Raw genomic sequence first — 14,575 nt, forward strand, 5'->3', positions numbered from 1 at the left:
CTGTATTTTTTAAATACTACATTTGGGAGCACTTGAACTTTAGTTTTGATGGGTGTTAATAAATGCACTTGTCACTTGAGGGCAGAATAGAACAAGAAGTAAAAGCAAAAATCCTGCTACATCCATATAAGCTTTCATATAACAAAATGTTAGCATAAAATTACATTTACAGCAGAGCAGACCTTTATAATAAAATCACTGTCTACCTCCACATATTACTGGCATGATTCCAAGTATACGTTAGGTTTTAGCAACAGCCAAGCTAATGATGAGAGAGTATGACTTAAAAGTACTTTCAAGAGCACATAGCATGGGATGACCTCTTCAGGACAACAGATAGCTTGACTACTGTTACAGGCCATGCCCAGCTTGCAGAGAACTGCATGTGATACCCAGCTCTTAGGAAGTGCCATACAGAAAATGCAGAGACGATCCTCATCTTTTCCTTATGCACAATTAACATAAAATGATCTTTTTTTAAAATGTTATTATTTTTTTGTGTGTGTACCATCAAATCAGATCTGACTGGTACAGGAGGAGATTGCCCCTCCTTCTCCAGCTGAGCATATGGCGGATTTGAACCACGTACCTCTGGGATTGCAATGCAGCTTCTTGCCAGTAGGTCACCACAGCTCCCTTGAAATAATCTTTGAGCTAAACATTTGCTTAATGCATTTCTCAGCCTCTGTTTTCTATTTCACAATAAATAAGGTTTTGATACTCATTGAAACAGCACTTGAATTCTATCATAAAGCTTATCAATAATTTTAAAAAATTCTGTACCAAAACTCAACTCACTACCTTTGAGAAGGAACTGCCCAGTTGTTAACCCTCCTATGAACATTCAGGAACTGTAATTATACAAGAAGAGATTCCTTATCTTTCTCCATGGAGCTGCTGGTGGTTGAACCACTAGCTTTTGGGATGGCAGCGTAACTCCCTATCTACTATTCCACCAGAGCTCCTTCTGCATCAAGAGAGTTACTAGAATTATTAATGTCAAGTCCAAGTCTCACTTTATCTATAGTATCTTTAAAGCATTATTCTCACCATTAAGAATAGTGTAAAACAAATGTATATAAACTTTGTAAGTAAACCAATTAAAAAAATTAATGCAAAATAAAAAAAGAACAAATGACCATCAAAAAATTAACTTAAAAAATTATTCTCATCATGTTGTTGGGTGAGTTCTTGAGTATGACTCCTAGCAGCCCTATGAAGAGCTGATCTGAGCTCTGCCCTATCCTGTTATCCTCATCATCTCTGACACACTAGCTCCTACTGATAAAGTCCCATGTCAATCCATCTTGTTGAGGGTCTTCCTCTCCTCTGCTAACCTTCCATCTTTCCAAGCATGATGCCTTTCCAACAAATAGCCTCACCTAGTGATATAGCCAATGTATGAAAGACATAGCTCTGCCATCTTGGCTTCCAAGGAATACTTTGGCTGCACTTTTCCCAAAACATCACTTTGTTCTTTTGGCAGTCTATGATTCAGAAAACTCCCTAGCACTGCAACTCAAAGGCATCGATTCTTTCCCTGTTATCTTTATTCACTGTTTAGCTCTCTGATACATACCAGGTGACTGGAAAGGCCATAACCTGAATCAGGAACATGTTATAGTCTTCAAACTGACTTCATAGCTCTTCAGAATTTGGAGAGGTTCCTGACAGTGAACTTGCCCAATGGAATATGTTTCCTGATTTCGTGACTGCTGATACCAAAGATGTTGATTGTGGATCCAGGCCAAGAAGAAATAAGTAACTGATGGCTTCAATCCTTTCTCCATCAATCACAATGTTGACTATAGGTCTTGTGGTGAGGACCGTTACTTTCTTGATGTTAAGATGTGATCCATACTGAAGGTTGTAGTCCTTGACTTTCAAGTTTGTGTCTTCCAGGTTCCAAGTGTTCTATATTAAGCAAATGCGTCCACCAAGACACCATCTTACTCCCCTCTGCCTACTAACTCTATGCCTATCAACCAATTTGACACAGTAGCCAAAGCATTTAGGGATCTACAGAAGTAGGGCTTTCGAGAGATTCAAAGATCCTCTTGGGCAAGATAATGCCCAATTCCAGCATGAAGCTGGAGTGATCATCATACAAAATTCTAAAAGAATTTTGGGGCTTGATCTCTCCAGGAGGGAATGCTGGGATTAAAATGAAAAAAAAAAAGGGAGAAAGTTTATGCTTGAAAAATTAAGCTATCAGAACCACGAAGCCAATACTGACATGCATAGAATTTGTACTTTGGAGCACATGAGTGATATCAAAGGTAGTGGACACTTTGGGCCCATGAATACCATCAAAGAACAGGAACCAGTATAAGAACCACCCACTAAGTTCTGAACTCTCCATGGTATCTTCTCATTGGCCTGGATTCCAGCCTCAAGATCCACCCTAAAAAGGAGGCCATAAATAGAGCCTCACCTCACTAACTGCCTATCTCTTCCTTATTTCCTTTCTAGTAGGGAAGTCCATCGCTTTGGGAATGTAACTGTGGAAGCAGGAGTGGCATCCACTTCCTAAACAACATGCCTCTGGAAACTCTATGAACTTTGAGAAATGATGATAGTTAGAGAAAGGTTTCAGGCCTTTTGTTCATCAGTTCACTATGAGTCATGCTCGACTTGATGGCAACCAACACCACTACCACCACCATCACAATAAATCTATCTTCATTATTTTACTCTAAAAAGATAAGTGGTAAAGAAAGGCCCAGGAAAGTGAAATTTCAAGAGCCAATTAAAAACTTCACAAATTTCAAAAAGAAATAGAGGGATTTCAGTCAAATAATGCAGAATGTCCCAACGTAAGATGAACTCCCAAGAACAGGATGTGTAAAAAAGACCACCTTCCTGTTTATCAGTGAGGAGACAAAGATCACATAAAAACTGAATGTGAGGAGAAGGTAAAAAGAAGATAATTATTTAAAGGTAGGCAACATTTAAACATACTTGAAATCAACTGGGGGGAAATGAAGTTTAAAACAACAGCAATAATTTATGGGAAATTCTAGAATCAGAAGATCATCTAGGATACAGAGGTCAGATATCAGAGTTAGCCTCAAAAAGAAGAGTCAATAGGTGCTTTTGACTGGAGACAGTAGAATGCTGACAGATAGAAAGCTTCTGGAAAGTACAAAGCGAGAACCACCCAGGAGAGACAAGGGGACAATTTTAGAAGAATGGGGAAATTAAGGAAAGTTGGACGGGCAAGGGAAGAATGAAAAGCTGTATAGAGAGGACCATGAAATACTTAAACACTTAAATGCTTAGACTCTGGAGCCAGGCCAAAGAAGGAATTCTACTGAATTTAGATCTACAGTAATTACTGTAATTAAGGGATAGTACTTACAGTTCTGTGATAGTCTGCAATCATTATCATACAAAACAGTCACATAACTACTATATGTACCAGCATATACAAAGTGCTGAACAGGTCTTTTTGTAATATGGGAAATGTTCTCTAGTTACGCTGTCCAATATGGTGGGGACTAGTAACATATAGTACTTGAAACATATAGTACTTGAAATGGGGCTAGTAACCCAGTAATTGAAACGTAAATCCCATTAAGCACTCTTAAAATTCACTTTCAAAACATATTCATTTCATAGTCATATAAATCTCAAAACATTTTCATTTTTGAAAAGTTTTCAAAATAAAAAAGTTTTAACTAAAACTTTAATTTATTGCCAAAAGGCTATCTCCTTACCAACTACTAACACATAATTAACCAATACTTGGCCAACTTTTTTCTTTTGTCTACTGTTGTTAATTTTTTTTAAATCTTAATGCACATTTAAATGTAATTAACTATACATGTTAAGCATGCATACATTTTTGTGGTTCGTAAGTTATTCTAAACCCATTAAACTTTTGTGTTTTAACTCTTAAAGTACATTTCCCTTGAGATAAATGTAAAAATACGCCATTGCTTAATGTGGAAACCAGAGTCGGAGCACAGATGTAAATATAACATTTTAATGCTTCATTTGATTCTTTTAATACATACATTCCTTAGAGCTTCCTAACCAACTGTAGCTGCACTGCTATCTTACACAATTACACACACACAAACACAGAAGCACATATATCTTTAGAGGAAAGACATACCAATCTAATTCTTCTAAAATTAGAACCAGGGGATAAAAAAATATGAGGGATAAGTGCACTAATATTTGGCTAAAGAATATAAATAAGTAAAAAAAATGAAAATATGCAACTTACCAAGATAATAAGAGTTCTACGTCATTAATAAGAAATGCAAAATAAAATGAAATAAAATGTTTTCACTAAATTAGTAAATAAGTTCAAAAAATATTATGTAAAGTAAGAGAAATGAGTACTCTAGAACACTGGTGGTAAAAATGTACACCTATATAATTTTTCTTAAAAGTAATTTGACTGTATGAGACAAAGACTCTATGTAAAGGATGTATATTTAATTTAGTTATTCAACAGACATATTTGATAGCCTGCCATATTTTAGGTCTTTAAAAAGGTAAAGAGAACAACACAGAACAGGGAAATTTTATTTCCTAAAAGCCCTTGCAAAGATTGCAAAGACAATGACTAGAGATGATAGAAGGAGAATTGATACCTTTGAGCTGTAATGTTGGAGAAGAATATTGGATATACCATGGATTCCTAGGAAAACAAACAGGTTCATTCTGGAGAGGGTTAAACCAGGCTGCTTCTTGGAGGCATGGACTCTGAAGCTTCATCTGACATACTTTGGACATGTTTCAAGCCCTTGGGAAGGGATGTTATGCTTGGGAGGGTAGAGGAACAGTGCAGGAGAGGAAGACCCTCTATGAGATGGATTGATTCAGTGACTGGGGTGATGGGGGTATGTATGTCAAAGACAGTGAGATTGGCACAGAATAGAGCAGGGTTTAGGGCTGTTGTACATAGGGTCGCTAAGTCACAGGCAACTCAATGGTACATAACAACAACAACAACAATAATTATAACAAAAGCCTTTAAAATATAATAGGATATGATTAAAAATTAATAATTACATCCATTTTACAGCATAATAAATGTTACGCAGGAAGAAGTACATGGTATTATAGGTATACAAGAAGATCATCAAATACTCAGAGGAAGAAGTGTATTTGTGTGTGCAGAACTGTCCTATTAGACTTTCCAACTTTATAGTCTTTCTTTATGGAGACAGACTGCCACATCTTTCACCTACATATTAAGGGGCTTGAAATCTTCAGCTGGAGCTTTAACCACTGCACAGTATCACATTCTTAAGTGACCAGTAGCATAAAGTGTTCTCAACATCAATGTGATTGTTGTGTTGATTGTGTTGATTGCCACTGAGTTGAGCACAACTCACAGCAACCCTATGAACAAAAGGCCTGAAATCTTTCTATAACTATCGTCGTTTCTCCAAGTGCATAGAGTTTCCAGAGGCATATTGTTTAGGAAGTGGATGCCGCTCCTGCTCCCAGACCTGTTTTAAACTGGGAGCTCCACCAAACACTGTCCACCATGGGTAACCATATGACATTTGACATCCCTATGGCACAAGGCTCAGCATCACAGCAACCCCAGGTTACCTCAATACAGCAAATTGACAGAAGAGTGCTGTTCTATTTAGAAGAATGTTCCTCCAACATACAGTAACACCTGACTTTTTAAAAATTTTTATTATTATTCGTGTGCGTGCGTGTACTGTCAAATCAGATATGACTGGTACAGGAGGAGATATTGCCCCTCCTTCTTTGGCAGAGCATCTGATGGATTCGAACTGTGCACCTCTGGGATTGTCTTGCCACTAGGTCACCATAGCTCGCCAACACCTGACTTTTAAATACAAAGGCATTCCCTGAGGCCTTGTTAACTCTAGACAAGAGGCTTAAATAAAAACCAACCAATATAGTATGCTGTTGTTGTTGTTATGTGCCTGCGACCTATAGTGACCCTATGTACAGCAGCTCTGAACTCTTCCCTGTCCTGAGCCAGTCTTACTAATTCAGACACATCAACATCAATAGCTATCAATAAAAACAAAGCTACAGTGACTCAATGAAGAGCCACAATTGAAAGCAATTTGAGGAATAAATAAATTCCCTTAGATTGCTAGTGAGAGTGTGGTGCTAGCTTAAATGTCAGCTTTCCTAGCATTACGTTATCCCTCTCTGGTGTCTAGCTATCTTAACTGCAGGCACATGGTCTTACAAATGAACAACAGCTGTGGGGCTAGGATGTAGTATGAGAGGAAGAGAGAGAGCAAGCACGAGCGGGCTAACTTTCCACACTTAGCGACAAGACTAGAGGGAGACTGGAGTGAGACCTGGTGATTTTGAAACTGTGGCAAGGTACAACTAGGGTAACTCTAAGATGAAGGCCATAGTTAAAGGTTTTGCTGTTCTTTACAGATGACGGAAGGAAAAGCGGACTGCTGAACTGAAACTGGAGCCTGGACTAATTGAGGAATTGTGCCTTGGGACTGCTTGGCTAAAATATAGACTTGTTGTTGTTGTTGTTATGTGCTGTTGAGTCATCTACGACTCATAGCAACTCTATGCACAACAGCCCTAAACCCCGCTCTATCCTGTGCCAATCGCACTGCCTCCGACACACCCATCCCGATCACCCCAGTCACTGAATCAATCCACCTCATAGAGGGTCTTCCCCTCCTGTGCTGTCCCTCCACCCTCCCAAGCATGACGTTCCCCTCCAAGGACCCGTCCCTCCTTGCAACATGCCCAAAATATGTCAGACGAAGCCCCAGAATCCTTGCCTCCAAAAAGTTGCTTGGTTTAATCCTCTCCAGGAAGAATCTGTTTGTTTTCTTGGCAGTCCATTGTACATTCAATACTCTTCTCCAGCACCACAGCTCAAAGGCATCAATTCTCCTTTTGTCATCCCTAGTCATTGTCCAACTCTCTGATGCATAACAAGTGATTGCAAAGACCACAGCCTGCATCAGGCGCACCTTAGTCTCCAGAGAGACACTGTTGCTCTTGAGTACTTTATAGAGGTCCCTAACAGCCGACTTTCCCATCGCATTACGCTTTTTGATTTCCTGACTGCTGGTGCCAAGAGTGTTGACTGTGGAGCCGAGCAAACTGAAGCTGTGAACAATCTCAATCTCTTCGTCATCCATCCTGATGCTACCAATTGGTCCAGTGGTGAGAATCTTTGTCTTCTTGACATTGAGCTTCAGTCCATACTGAAGGCTGCAGTCCTTGACCCTCCGCAGCAAGTGCATGAGGTCCTCCTCAGTTTCAGCAAGCAGGGTTATGTCATCTGCATAACGCAGATTGTTAATAGATCTTCCACCAATCCTGATGCCACAATTCTCCTCATAGAGCCCAGCCTCCTGGATAATCTGCTCTGCATACAGGTTGAAAAGGTATGGAGATAGGACACATCCCTGGCATACACCCTTCCCAATTTTGAACCATGCAGTGTTACCCTGCTCTGTTCTGACTACTGCCTCTTGGTCCAAGTATAGGTTTCGCATTAGCACAACTAAATGTTCTGGGATTCCCATTTTTCTCAGAGTCAGCTACATTTGTTATGATCCACACAATCAAACGCCTTTGCATAATCAATGAAACACAGATAGACATTCTTCTGGTATTCCCTGCTTTCAGCTAAGATCCATTTAATATCAGCTACAATATCCCTAGTACCATGACCCCTTATAAACCCAGCCTGGACTTCTGGCAATTCTCTGCTAATGTACTGTTCTAGTCGTTTTTGGATAATCTTCAGTAGAATCTTGCTTGCATGTGAAATCAATGATATTGTTCTGTAGTTTCCACACTCTGTTGGCTCACCTGTCTTTGGAACGGGAACAAATATAGGTCTCTTCCAGTCAGTTGGTCAAGTGGTTGTTCTCCAGATTTCTTGGCACAACTTGGTGAGCACATCCAGGGCAGCATCTGTTAGCTGATATACTTCAATTGGTATACCATCTATTCCTGGGGCCTTATTTTTATAGACTTGCACTGGGTAATTTTCTTTGCCTCCCCCACTCTCCAACTTACTTCCCTAATAAACTACCATCTGGTACCACAACTTTGAGAAAAGTCTGGGAGTCAACAATGAATGTCAAACCCAGTGATTGGTGGAAAGAGGTGCAGGAGCACGGAAGGTGGTGTAGACACACCTTGGTCAGACGACCAAGGAGCTATCTATTTGCTGTTATGGATATTATTGATAGGTACAGTTCCCTTTTATGAAGTGAGTAGAAGTCAGAATCAGCCATTCCCATGTTGCATCTACTCCTACTTTCGCAAAGAGTTTAAGCTGAAAGTCTACATTAGAAAAATAAGATCAACCAAAGCTGAAGTTCTATAACCCATACATTGCATTCTGGACATACACTTACCACATATACATGCTATGTCTACAAAAGGTCATAGTTATAATCATGGTAGCTTATTAATAATAATTCCAAAATAACCCCACCAGTTCAGTGTCTATCCAGAGAATGAAAAATATCCATGTAATAACAATGAAATGTCTATACCTTTATATAAGAATGAAAAATGTATAAGCAACATCATGAAAGATAAAGATTCAAATTGTCAATGACTTAATTTTATTAGGATTCACAACTAATACTCATAACAACAACTGTGAAGAAAACAAGATATTCTACACTGGGAAAGTTCACTGACATTGGAAAAGTTGATGTCTTCAAAGAGCTAAAGAACAAGGATGATAACAGTTTAAAGCATCCAAGCCATGTAATTTTCAATTGCTTCCTATACATTTGAAAATTTAACAATGAATACAGATGACAGAAGAAGAATTTTAATTGTGTTGGAGAAGAGTATTGAATATCTTACTGACAGGCAAAGAACAAACAAGCCTGTCTTAGAGGAAGTACAGAGTGCTTCTTAGAAGCAAGAATAGTGAAACTTTGACATATTTTGGGCATGTTGTCAGGAGGGGCCAGTCTTGAGAAAAGGACATTTTGCTTGGAAAGGTGGAGGATCAGCACAAAAGACAATGATGCTGAACAAGACATCATGCTTGGAAGGGCAGAAGGTCAAAGAAAGAGAGAAAAACCCTTAACAAGATAGAGTGACACAGTGAATGCAACAGTGGGCTGGGCATGTCAGAGATCACTAAGATGCGTCGGGAGACAGCAAGGTTTAGATCTGTTGTTCATGGGGTTGGTTGCTGTGAGTAGTATTTGACTTGATGGAACCTAACAACAACAACAACAACAAGAAGCTAATACTACATATAAGGATCTGGCTGATTCTTGTATAATACTGAGTGAAAGACAAATCAAGGACATGCCTAAATTCTGTTTATATGCAGTTCACAAACAAGCAAATCTAACCTATGATTAAAGTTAAATAATGGTAATTATTTTTTATAAAATTATGATGTATGCCATATTTCTTGACATGGAAAGAAGACTGACATGGAGTAAAAAAAAGACTGGTATTTTTCATTGTTATAAGAGCGTATTTGGACTGCATGGTGCCACTATTGTAGAATGGGTCTGACATCAGGGTTGGGGTATGACAGAAAAAAACTGGATAAATTATGTATTTTGTATTGAAAAAGATGAGGGAAAGTACAGACTAGAGGTGACATATGATTGAGTATTATGGTTAGCACAGGAATCCAGAATTAAGGTTGCATAGAGAAGTGTACTCGGGGTGGGGGGTAGGGGGAAAAGGGATGTGGGAATTGTATACTAATGAAGGAATATTTTTTTTTCTTTTTCTTTTTGGAGGGGGGAGTGAGCTGGTGGGGAGGGGTGGGCAGGGAGAAAAGTGCAGCAATGAATGAATGGAAACCCAAAACCTCTGTAAATGTCTATTAAAATTAATAATAAAAAATCCCCTCCCAAAAGAGCATATTTGGATAGAAGTCAATAAAGACGGAATTACTGTAATAAATTTTAACTTTAAATAGTTTTATCAAGTGCTTAAATTTCTCTAGGTAATATCTCCTCCCATGTGATTAACTGCCTCTGAAAACCCACTGGAGGGTCAGCTATGAATCTACCAATTGTTCTACAGGAGAAGGAAGGGCAATCTCCACCTGTGCAATTAACTGCCTCTGAAAACGTCCTGGAGGCTCAGCAATGGGTTAGTTCTGACTCAACAGCACACAACAACAATATTATTTAGCTTGATTTTTCATCTTTGTATTAACAGCATCATAAATCGTAGTCTTTTGCCATTTGCTTTATTCATTCAACATTTTACTGTTCAGTTTCATCCGTAATGCTATTTATAGCTTCATTTCCTTTCTCTGATATTACAACTCAAAATATCTGTCCTTCTGTCAACTTTTGAAATGTTTCCATATTTCTGTTATTAGGTATAGTGCTATCATAAACACCCTTTTATCTGTCCTCTCATGTAAAGACAATGGTAATTAAATCTTTTGATACAAAATAGCATCAAATGTTATTTATAGTTACTTTACCCTTCAGACTTGGAAGCAGGAGTGGCATCCACTTCCTAAACAACCTGCCTCAGGAAACTATGAACTTTGAGAAACAACGATAGTTATAGAAAGGCTTCAGGTCTTTTGTTCATAGGGTCACTATGAGTTTTGCTTGACTTGGGAGCAATCAACAACAATCACCCTTCAGGCACTTACCCATCCCACCCCCATGTTATACATACACACATATATAACATACACACACATATCACATACACACACACACACACACACACACACACACACACACACCAGTTCTACACAGAAATGTCCTTACTTAAATCCACAATCAACACCTCTGATACTAGCAGCCAAGAAAACTAAGGATATGTTGTACTGAGAAAAAAATGCTGTAAAGGACCTTCCTCCAAGTACTTATGAGTAGAGATGTCAATTTAAAGACTTAAGGTGCACCTGATCCAAGTCATGGTCTTTTCAATTACTTGCCATGCATCTGAAAGTTGGGCAATGACTAACAATGATTTATGCTTTTGAGCTGTGAAGAGAACAGAATATCCTATGGACTGCTCAAAGAAAAGACAAATCTGTCTTAGAGGAAGTGCAACCAGGGTACTTCCTGGAGAAAAAGATGTGAAGTTTCCTCTCACATACTTTTGGGATGTTGTTAGGAAGGTCCAGTCCTGAGAAAAGGACATTTTTCTTGGAAAGGTGGAGGATCAGCACAAAAGACAATGATGCTGAACAAGGCAGACTGACCCAGCGAATGTAGGAATGGGCACAAGTGTGTCAGAGATGGTGAGGATGACTCAGGATAGAGAGGAGTTCAATTTGATGGCAGATAACAACAACATCCTTGATAAAGCAGTAAAAAGTTATTCATATTATTAACTCTGAATTCTAAAATACTAATTGCTAAAATATCTTCTGTTCAGGGTCAGCAAACATCATTTGGTTGGCAAATCTGACTGCTTCTTCGGAAATCAAGTTTTACTATAAAGCTGAACATAGAAATTCCATATGATCCACCTATTCCACTACTTGGAATATATCCTGAGAATATGAGAACTGAGGCACAAACTGAGATTTGTACACTAATGTTCATAGCAGCATTATTCACCATCATAAGAACATGGAAACAGGCCAAATGTCCAACCACAAACAAATGGACTGAGAAATTATAGTACATACACACAACGGAATACTATGCAGCATGCAGGAGCAATTATTTTGTAAATTATTACCTAGTTTGGGAGGGACTGGAGAGCAATATGCTGAGTGAACTATATTGTATAAAACCATTATTATAGAATGAGTATAAGGATCCAAGAGGGGTGGGAGAGGCTGGAAACAGAGGGAGGTGAATGTGCAGGGGGAAGAGGGAATTAATCATTGGGTTGTGCAATTTGATGGGGGGCAGTGAGGGAAATTGAAAGAATTTGTTCAAATTTGTATTTGAATTTTATAAATAAACTAGTAGAAAAAAAATAAAAAAAGACCTATTTAAGCACAAACAAAACAACCAAACATAACCATTTGTTTACAGATTGTCTTTGGCCACTTTCACACTAAAATGGCATAGCTTAACACTTACAATACTAAATTCAACTCAGTGGTCAAAAAACCCCTAAAATATATCTCAGATCCTTTATGAAGGAGCTCTGGTAGTGTTGTTGCTATAGTTACGTGCTGTCGAGTCAAGTATGACTCATCATGACCATATAAATAACATATCTGAACCCTGTCCTATCCTGTGTCATCCTCACAATCTTTGACGTACTCAAGTCTATTGCAGCAGTCACTGTGTAAGCCCATTTGGTTGAGGGTCTGCCTCTCTTTTGCTGATATTCCACCTTTCCAAACATGATGTCTCTCTCCAAGGAATGAAAAGCCTTTCCTACAAACAAGCCCAGAGTGTGTGAGATGAAGTTTTGTTATTTTTGCCTGCAAGGGGAACTCTGGCTGTACTTTCTCCAAGATATAGCTGTTTGTTCTTTGGAAGTCTATGGGATATTCAATATTCTTTTCCAACATCATAGTTCAAAGGCATAAATTATTCTTTTGTCATCCTTCGTTATGTGTCCAGCTCTCAGACACACAGCATGTGACTGGAAAGAAAGATAATAGGCTTTATCAGGTGCATTTTAGTCCTCAAACTGGCATCACTGTTCTTCATTACTTTGGAGAGGTACCTAATTACAGACTTTCTAGTGCAATGCATCTCCTGATCTCCTAACTTCTGGTACCAAGGGATCCAAATAAGATGAAGTCATTGACAGTTTCAATCTATTCTCCATCTAACATGATGTTGCCTATAGGGGCTAGTGCTGAGAATTTTTGTTTTCAAGTCTTCCTCATTTTGAGCAAGCAAAGTTTTGTCATCTGTATAACATAGATTATTATGAGTCTTTCTGCTATTCTGATGCCACATTTTTCTTCATAGAATGCAGCTTCTCAAATAATTTGCTCAGTACACGTACACACACACACACACACACACACACACACACATGCTGAGCAAATTATTCGAGAAGCTAGATATACACATATAATAGGGATGAAGGAAGGATATAACCCTAACATACATCTTTCTTAATTTTATCCCATGTAGTGTTCCCTTGCTCTGTTCACAGCCTCTTGATCTACCTATAGGCTTTGTAGAAGCACGCGGAAGTGCGCTGGGCTCCCGTTCTTCCCCTTGTAGAGTACTCCCTAGGAAGCTGCACTGCTAACCCTGTACCTTCTGGTGATCCAAATCTACCACTGGCTCCACAGGAGAAAGAGGTGTTCCTCCTGTTATGTAATTTAAACTTCCAAAAACCTGCTGGAGGGCCAGCTATGAGTCATTCCCAACCAGATGACAATGAGTGAATAAGTGATCCCTCACAGAATTGTTTCTAGCATTCTTCTACATAAAATGGATGATGCTCATAAAACATAACTGATGAATAACAAAGATCCATGGTCATCTCAAGGAAAAGCAATTATTTGGCCATTTGAATAGCAATGCACTAACTACTTTCCCCTTCCACTGAGACACTATCTTTACCTGAAACAACTGGCAGATTTCAAGCCATGACAAGTCAGATTTAATATTCAGTAGATATTTTCTAAAAATTAAAGGAACTGAGCTTTTTAAAGAAAACAAATAGTATCATTGGTTGCCAAGCTATCAAGAAAAACAAATAGTTTTAGAAATGCTGTCTTTTTAGCTCTTAAAAACTACTTTGATATGACTATTGGTGGCATCAGTGAACAATGTAAGATATAATGCACAATGAAATGTATTACCATTGTGAATAACAGAGAATCAGTATTTCTCAAATGATATAATGTTACAAAATCATCAATTAGGAAAATATTCAAAGTACAAGATAGACCATGGAAGAATGTAACAAAAAAGAAAAATTTCACTAATGTGGTTCCAATTCAACATTGCAACTTAACTTTAAGAAATTACCTCTTGTTGCCTTAATGTTAATTTTAATTTTTTTAAAAATATCTTCATTCAAAGAGCTGAACACAGAAATTCCATATGACCTAGCTATTCCAATAGTTGGAATATACCCTGAGAAAATGAGAATCGAGGCACAAATGGAGATTTGTACACCAATGTTCATAGCAGCATTGTTCAACATCTTAAGAACATGGAAACAGCTCAAATGTCCAATCTCAAACGAATGGATTGAGAAATTATGATACATTCACACAATGGAATACTATGCAACATGCAGGAGCAATGATTTTGTAAAGTATTAACTAACTTGGGAGGGACTGGAGAGCATTATGCTGAGTGAATTAACTCAGTCCCACAAGGATAAATATGGTATAAAGCCATTATTATAGAATGAGTATAAGGATCCAAGATGAGTGGGAGAGGGTGGAAGCAGAGGGATGAGGATGAGAAAGGGGAGGGGGTGATTAATCATGGGGTTGTACAATTTGATGGGGGGTTAGGGAAATTGAAATAATCTGTTTTCTAAAACAATGTGTAAACAAACTAGTGTAAAATAAAAATACAATGCAAAAAAACCCCCTCTTCACTCAGAAATGTAGTACTGTATTATCAGACTAGGAGATACTGCTGTGAAAGAAAATCTACAGTTCTAAAATACTGATTTAAAATAAAGAGCATAAGAGAAAAAGAAAGAAAGAGAGAGAGAG

General features: G+C 38.3%; 1 protein-coding gene across 4 annotated transcripts in view; it reads right to left on the reverse strand.

Moving 5' to 3' along the window:
- The window catches only part of SNAP91 (synaptosomal-associated protein, 91kDa), a 260,033-nt gene that overhangs the window by 156,366 nt on the left and 89,092 nt on the right, over nucleotides 1-14,575 (reverse strand). The gene's annotated exons all lie outside the window — the stretch shown is intronic.

This window comes from Elephantulus edwardii, unplaced genomic scaffold (genome assembly GCF_000299155.1).
Source record: "Elephantulus edwardii isolate Elephantulus edwardi_28Jun2011 unplaced genomic scaffold, EleEdw1.0 scaffold00111, whole genome shotgun sequence".
NCBI classification, from domain to species: domain Eukaryota; kingdom Metazoa; phylum Chordata; class Mammalia; order Macroscelidea; family Macroscelididae; genus Elephantulus; species Elephantulus edwardii.